The 8,764-nt window shown below is 34.0% G+C and overlaps 1 long non-coding RNA gene across 1 annotated transcript; it reads left to right on the forward strand.

Annotated features, from left to right (window-relative positions):
• The first annotated feature begins 1,225 nt into the window (after window positions 1-1,225).
• Window positions 1,226-6,640, forward strand: LOC124892756. Its single transcript, XR_007050404.1, has 2 exons — window positions 1,226-1,551; window positions 2,643-6,640. It is a non-coding gene; the product is annotated as an uncharacterized LOC124892756 (long non-coding RNA).
• Window positions 6,641-8,764: the final 2,124 nt, after the last annotated feature.

Here is an 8,764-nt window from a genome sequence, read left to right on the forward strand (position 1 = left end):
ACACTTTCATAGACAATAGTAGTGATTATGGATTAGCCAGTTTCCAAAAAATTTACTTACAAAGTTAATTGTTGCTCTGTATCTGATATCAGTCCAACCTAAATGTGCTCTTGAACGAACATCCATATTTTCCCATTCTGATTTAGTTAGAAAAATGCATGCCCAATCTTGTTTTATACTTGTGAATTTTCCTGCCTTATTAAAATATTCCATCAAAGCTATAATTGCAAACTTAGCTTCTGATAGTTGTGCAACATTTGTATCCTATGAAATGCATTACGGGTCCTAACAGACCTCAAATTTCTAAACAAAGCATTCAACATCATTTTGCAGTTGTTTTTCCTATTCTCTTAGGATTAATCATAGTAGGTCTAGCATTTGGTTTTCTCTTTAATTTATTCACCTTTGTGATTTCTTGAGAGAAAAGACCTGCTTCTTTTGATACTTTATGCTCTACCTACTGATTTCTTTCCTCTTTATTATCTTCCCCTTTAGTTACTTCTATTTTCTAATCATGGTTATGACCTGCAACTTCCTCTATTTGGTGAGAATCTAGGACATGCAAATCTCTCATTGGCTTGTTCATACCGTAGGTGTCTAGTGCTTTAGGCTTCTCCACCAGTTGTTTCCCTCCACCTACTCATTTGTGTTGCTGGTTGTTATTCCTGGAGGGAATAATCCCTATTCACACACTTTTATCTCTATTTCTGCATTCTCTATCACCCTTGATCTATTAACGTGTAAAGGCTTATTGAGTATTCTTGCAAGCTCATTGAGTATATTTTCTTCCATTTTTTCCTCCTTGCTTTTACTCACTACTATGCTTGTTACATCTTTCATTGCTAGGCTTGATCAATTTCCTCCACCTTGTTTTGCATTTCTGATTGATTCTCTATATATTTTATTTTTATATTTTCATGGTTGGGTACTATAACTATTCAACAAATGTGAACTTCTCTGCATACCATGTGGACCATTGTCAACACCACCATGTGGACCACTGCTGTTCATTTTACTATTCTATCTATGTATTTCATTGTCCTACTGTGTAATAATCTTATTTACTGCATTCTGTTGGTCTGTTATTTGTTGTTGTGGTTGCTTCTCTATGGACAAATTACCTTTGGCACTTCCCACCTACTCCTCATTATCATTCACATCAGCTAAGGTTTGAAAAGGGTTATCTGAATGGACATTCTTTTCTCTTGGTAAGACATTTTTATCACTCAAGTAGTTGGATTTATTTCAACCACAAATCTACTTGTAGAATTCCACCTTTTTGTGTCCCTCTTCTACCCCCGATAGGTTCTAGGCCTGCTATCCCGCTTGGGACTCACTTTTTCTTCTTCTGCTTTAATTATCTCTTCTTGGACATAATATATCCCTCTTCATTTTGAACCTGTAGTTTATAATTTTTTATAGTATTTTTGAAGAAAGTCATATTGAATTTTGATTTTTTCAGTCCTCAACCCCTTCTCACAGCTCCCAACAACCTCTAGCTCCACATACTCCGACACCTCACTTGCCAAATCAACTTAAATTTTCACCCAGGTACAACTTGATCATATCTTGTTGATTGTTGTCATATCTAAATGCATTGGTTTTCCTACATCCGTATCAAGTGAAAAAGTAGACTTTTTTTTTAAAAAAAAGTAGGCAATAAATCTAGGAAGAAGATCCATGTCATAGCCTGAGTGATTTCTTCATCAAATGTAAACCTTGTTTCATATATGAGTGGTGTCATCTGATAAGATTCCATCCTTTGCCATAATACAATGTTCATTTTTTGATAATATATTTACATAATCCTCAATAAGTTTAAATCTCATGAGGATATGCCTATTCCAAAAGCCAATCTTACAATTCCCTTTGTACCTTACACTATTTTGACATTTGAAGTCTGAGCTCCTCTAACTCAAGCCACCTATACAAAAAAATTTCAATAATTGCATACTGCAAACTCTTTATTACATTTATCTTTAGTACCTCCTCTTCAGTTCCTGTTACCCTAGGAACACTGTTGTTGTATGACAAACTATTGACAGGAATAGATCCGACTGCTCCATATTTTATTTGCCTTACACATTAATATTGATTGGTTTAACTAAATCCACATATTGTATTTTGCCCCTCTGATTATACAAATCACCACTGGATTCAGTATTCCCATCCTTGCTAGGCAAATCAACCGTAGGCAATATCTGGATTAAGGGTTTTGATTTTTTGATAATGGTGGGCTCTTTGGGTGATATAATTCTTGGAGTAGGTCAGGCGACATTTAAGATATCTTACCAATTGTCGAGGGGTGGCTCTTGTGGCGATAGAATCTGGTAAAAGTTGAGTTTTTTTTAAGGGTTTTTGCATGAAAGATATGAGAGAGAAAAGAACGTTCCTTCTAGTTTTCTTTTTTAAATTAGCATAAGGATATTTTAGATTTTAAACACAGTTTATGCAACGTGTCTTTTAACCCTTGAAATAAACAGACATATCATAGTTTTGTTCAGTTTCTCTAGGTATTCTTCTTTTTTTTTTTTTTCCATACGGTTGTCCGATGTCCGTATTGGAGCCCGATTAATCTGGATCACGCATTGTAGGGACCATTAAGATGGCAGCACTTCTAACAGAGTTTTATCCATACACAGGATCGAACTCTCAACCTCTGGTTAAAAGTGGAACAGCCACATCCACTGCATCACAACCCATGTTGGTTTCTCTAGGTATTCTTCATTCATCCAAAATATGCTTTTAACTTTTTATTGTCTTATGTTTTCAGTTGATATATTTTGATTGAATTTTATAATTTTTGGTTTCAAATTTCACTACACCATTCTATAATTTTATGTCTTATCCTTTAGTCTCCGTTTAAGAAATCATTTTTAAAATTCAGGAATGAGTTTCTTGGTCTCAAGATTTTTTTTTTTCAATTCTAAATTAGTATTCTTTTTTTAATATCTTTGTTGCAGTGCATTAGTTTCATCTGGGTTTGACCTTTTTGTTCTCTAATTTTGATATATTATACCATATTTATTATTCATTCTTTTGGCTTCTTCAAAATGTACCTATTTGTGATTTATTTTCTTGTTCACTTTTGCATTTGGGTGAGTACCCAATGGAGTTATTTTTATTTGTTACTTTTAATTGCTCATCAATTTAGGATAGTTCAAATTACGTGCATTCAAGGTGGTTGAATGATATTTGGAATATTAATTTCATTTTTTTAATCCATATACAATATTAGAAGTTGGGAGAAGTAGGGGTTCACTGTTTATTTATTGCACCTTGTGAAAGTTCGTCTTTACTTTTTTTGAATGATATTGTTTGACCATTTGTACAGGGAACATGCTTAGTTCATCAAAAAAATATCTTCTTAATTAGTCTATCTTGACAATACTATACAAAGAAAATCCAAAACGAATTTTTCAGCTAAACAAACTTCATTATGATATGTTGTAATTTCTTGGATCGACATTCCTCATGAAAGACCCACTTTTCATGGTCATTTCTTGATACTACATCTTCACTTGAAGATTCTTCATTTTCATTTGTCAAAAAATATTATTAAATTAACCTCTAAAAAACTCTGTGATTGCTAGCAAGAACACCATACCAGTATCAAGCATTCTACTTTTTCTCACTCCAATTGTTACTCTTTTTATTTTTTATTTTGGGGTTTAGTGATATGAACCCCATATTTTTTTACCTCTTATTGTCTTAAGCTTTAAGATGGCATTTTCAATAATTAACCCCATTTGGTGGTAAAGGTATAGCTTCGTTGGTTTCCGTTGTAGTAAGGGTGTTGTTTATGCAAATGCTCTAATATTGCTTTGCAGGAAAGTTGTTGTCTGCTCCTCCTATCTATATAGTGTAAATTTTTTATTTTTGTTACATCTATAAGTTGTAGCCCATAGGGCTATGCAGATTTTGATTTAACCCGTTAATCCGAATCGATAATTTGTTTATCGGGTTAACAGGTCAATTTTTTAATTATTGGGTTGAGTGTCGGGTTTAAAATTTCTATTACTGATTTGTCGATTCGGGCCTCAATTTACTTAACTTTTTTATCAGGTTACCGAATAACCCGATAAATAACACATAGGTCTCAGCCCCATTATATTCTCAATACCCATTACCCACTGGCCCAAAAGGCAAAAGCGATTCATTCCCATTTCCCAAGCCTAATTGTGCAGTTAGAGTTAGAGACTTAGGGTTTAATAGTTTATTCATGATTTCACATTTGTCTTAGCACCTCTCAGTCTCTCACTCTCAGTATTCACTAACATAGACCAAAACTCAGTATTCAAGCTCAATTTTTGTTGAAAACTCTAGAGACCAATGATGATTTACTACTCAGCTGTTGTTGTTGTGCTCAACAGGTAACAAGTTTTGTTCCATCTCATTCTTAGATAGTCTTCTTCTTCATCTTCAATTTCTGTCCAATCTTCGATGTATTATGCTAAAGACCATCTCATTTGTATCTTTGCATGTCTTTCGATCTTGTCATCTGTGTAACTTGAATAGCTGATTTTAATAAATGGATAGTAATTTTGAAGAATTCAGGTGTTATTTGCTTATATAGTTACATTACTAGTTGATTAAGCTAATTTATTGTGAAATTGCAGTTCAGTTAAAAGATTGATCTAGTTGTGCTTGCAAAGTTTAGTTTTCTGACTTTACAAATGAATAAGTAATGTTTTTTGTCATGCTTGTACTCCTTGTTGTGAGTGATAAACAACTTACTGGTGTTAAACAATGTTTCAATTTCTTATTTTTATATTTTGAGAGTGATGACAATGTTGTTCTGCGATTGGCTATTTGGGGCTATTTTGTTCAAACATTGGTTACTGCCTTACTAGTGTTGGAGTTGGACCATAGCCAAACCTTCCAACCAACTTTTTATGAGTTAATTTGGCTGATCTAGTAAACAACAATGTCTTGAGTCTTGACCAGTCTTAGACTCTTCGCAATGTAATGCTAAAAAAAGGGACATCTGATTTTAAAAGTCCTGATATATATGTTGAGATTACTTAGCAATATGTGTCGAAATCATATTTTATCTGATAATCGACAATATTATATATGGTTGGATGAATACATTGTGTTGTCTTAAGTTACTGAATTAATGTGAAGTCAGTAAGTCACTGATTAATGCTTGCATGCTGATATTCTATGGTGTGGTCTATTATGCTCTATGTATATTGTCAAGTTTTGGTCATGTTATGTTGAAATTTTTTTGTTGGTTTGTTGTTTGATTATTTTTCTTTTACCATTACAGTCACATTGATATAACTAAATGATACAAAATACTAGAGTTGATAAAGTGATTGGTAAGAGTATAACTTCTGATTCGAATATAGTGAATCAAAGTCCGACAGTTGAGTCTAAATCAAAGAATAAGGAGAAAAAGATTTGTTGTGTGGGATCATTTTACTTGTAAAGTTTATTCGGAAAGAATTAAAAAGGGTATGTGTAATTATTGAAAACAAGAGTATTTAGCTTATACAAAAGAACATGGTACAATGACAATGCTTGGTCATATAAAAGATGCAAAAAATTACTTCATAATGTTGATACTAGGCAATCAAAGATAACATTTCAACAGGTTACATGGGGTAACAAGGGTGATGTATCAATCCTTTTATGGAAATTTGATCAAGAATAGGGTAGAAAATCTTTATGTCGTATGATAATTCTTGATGAGCTTCCTTTTAGATTTGTTGAAAAAGAAGGCTTTAAATAATTTATGAAAGTGGTACAACCTTTGTTTCGAATTCCTTATCTTACAACTGTTACTCATGATTGTTTTGATCTCTTTGATAAAAGAAGAATAAAATGAGGAGAATTTTTAAGGAAACTCAACAAAAAATATGTATAACGATTGATACTTAAACTTTTGTGCAAAGAATCAATTATATGTGTATTACTGCTCATTAGAATGATAAAAATTGGACTTTGCATAAAAGAATTATCAATTTTTGTCCAATTTCTAGCCATAGGGGTAAAGATATTAAGTGTTTGTATGAGTGGGGATTGCATTGAATTTTCACGATTATTGTTGATAATGCTAGTTCAAATAGTGTGTGTGTGGTTGAGATGTCTAAGAAATTGACTAAGTAGGGAACCAATCTTATGGGTGGTAAGCATCTTCATGTTAGTGTATGGAGCATATCATAAACCTTGTCATTCAGGATGACATGAAAGAAGCAACTGTTTCTATTGAATGAATCAGGCAAGCAGTGAGATACATTAGGCAATCTCCTGCTTGATGGAAGAACTTTCAAGAATGTTGTGAAGATGAAAATCTTGCAAAGAAGTCTTTATGCTTAGATGTTCCCACAAGGTAGAATTTCACCTACTTGATGTTGAACAGGGCTATTGAATATGAGGGTACAATTTTAAATTTTGCTAATCGTGATATTGGTTTGGTACATCATCTCGAGTTTGGTCATATTCATATGTGTGATGGTGATAGTGATACTATGGGTGAACAACCTGCAGGTACACTTTTGAGTGGTGATTGGTATAGTGTAAAAAGAATTGTAAAATTTCTTAAATTATTTTTTAAGCTTACTTTGAAGGTATCTGGATCATTGTATATTAAATCAAATATTCATTTTCTTGAAATTTGTCAAGTTGATTTTTACTTGACAGAATTGATATCAAGTGATGATAGTGTATTGGCTTAAATGGTAACAAACATGAAGAAGAAATTTAAAAAAATATTGGGGTGATCCAACAAAAATAAATAAGATGCTTTTTATACCTTGTGTTTTGAATCCTCGTCATAAATTTGTCACTCTAGATTTTGCACTTAAAAAGATGTTTGGGGATAAAGCGCCAACTACTGGAAATATGTACGAGAGTACATAAAATTATTATTTGATAAGTATTCATAGTCTGCTTCAAAAGACAAAGGTGGTAAACTATTTTCAAAAGTGGAGGCTTATAGTTCAATCTCTATGGTTGAGGAAGATATTGGTGACTTTTATGAGGAGTTGAGTAAACACACTTCTGGGAGTAGATCCAGAAATTCTAAGTCGGAATTGAATAAATATCTTGTAAAAGATATTGAAGATGGAAAGGCCAATTAAGTTTATTGCTTTGGTGGAAATATAACTCGGCTAGATTTCCCTTTCATTTTGAGATGGCTCGAGATATTTTAGTTATTCGTATTTCAAGTGTAGCATCAGAATATGTTTTTAGTACCAAGGGGCATATTCGTGATTCATTTAGGAGTTCATTAACTCCCAAATTGGTACAATCTCTAGTGTGTCTACAAGATTGGATTTGAAGTAAATCACAACCTATAAGTGTCGAGGAGGATTTAGATTCTCTTGAGCAACTTGAACAAGGTAACAAAAACACCTTGTATTTGGTAAATTTTTTATTTAATATTTTTGTTTCTTGAGTCTTAACTTGTTCTTTTAATTTCCTTAGATTTGGCCAAACTTGGAAAAGAACCTAGCATTGATAACATATAGCAACTTGAACAAGGTAAGAAAAAGAATAAATTTTCTGGTAGGTACAAGCTACATTGGTTTTTCTTGTTTCATAGTTGCATTTGATTTTAGCTAAAAACAACTCATTCATTTGGTTGGTTTCTTTTGGGATTAACCCTATTAGTGTTAGTATATAGTTATCTAATAACTCATTCATTTGGTTGGTTGCTATTGGGATTAGCTCTGTTAGTATCACTATGTAGTTCTATGGATCAAATCTGTTAGTGTCAGTATCTATTTAGTTCTATCAAGTCAACATTCATTATTGCATTAGTAGGTTGCTGTTGGAATTAACTCTGTTAGTGTCAGTATCTGTTTAGTTCTACTATTTTTTAGTAATTGGATATATTCACATGTCATCCAAATGAAAAAACATACAAGAATCATCGAGAAATAAATAATAACTGTCAAACAAGAGACACAAATTTTAGGATCATGAATATAAACAAAGCATAAAAATACGAAATAAAGAATAAAAATAGCAATTAAGCATGATTATGGACACACGGAAAATTACCTCAGGGATGAATTCACATTTATGAGAATCCATCTCAACATCTTGATGTTTTATTTTTTTGTGAAACTTGTCGAGAACGGCGTGGAGACGTGTAGTGTCCACTGAACAATTGGCGAAGTGTACAAACAACAACAAACCCAGTGTATTCCCACCTGGTGGGGTCTGGGGGGGGTAGGATGTACGCAGTCCATACCTCTACCTCTGAAGAAGTAGAAGGCTGTTTTCGATAGACCCCCGGCTCAAGACACGCGGTACCACACAAACACATAGTAAAGCACAGCACAAGGTTACAAGATTACATAACATGAATACGGCACCCATAAGTAATCTAAAACAAAGGAAAACACACAGATCCATAATAAAACATGGGACGCGGGCTCCTAACATGCATAAACCCCCACCAAGTAGTTCCCTACACTAGCGACTCAGGCTGGCCCTAGTCCTCTGCCCTGATTCGCGTCCTCCAGACCTTCCTATCTAGGGTCATGTCCTCGGTGAGCTGTAACTGCTCCATGTCTCGCCTAATCACCTCACCCCAGTACTTCTTCGGCCTACCCCTACCCCGCTTAAACCCATCCAACGCTAGCCTCTCACACCTACGGACCGGAGCATCCATGCCCCTCCTCTTCACGTGTCCGAACCATCTCAATCGGGCTTCCCGCATCTTGCACTCCACTGGTGTCACACCAACCTTCTCCCGGATGTTCTCATTCCGAACTCTATCCCCTCTAGTCAGCCCACACATCCAGCG

Source organism: Capsicum annuum, unplaced genomic scaffold (genome assembly GCF_002878395.1).
Source record: "Capsicum annuum cultivar UCD-10X-F1 unplaced genomic scaffold, UCD10Xv1.1 ctg5038, whole genome shotgun sequence".
Classification (NCBI taxonomy): domain Eukaryota; kingdom Viridiplantae; phylum Streptophyta; class Magnoliopsida; order Solanales; family Solanaceae; genus Capsicum; species Capsicum annuum.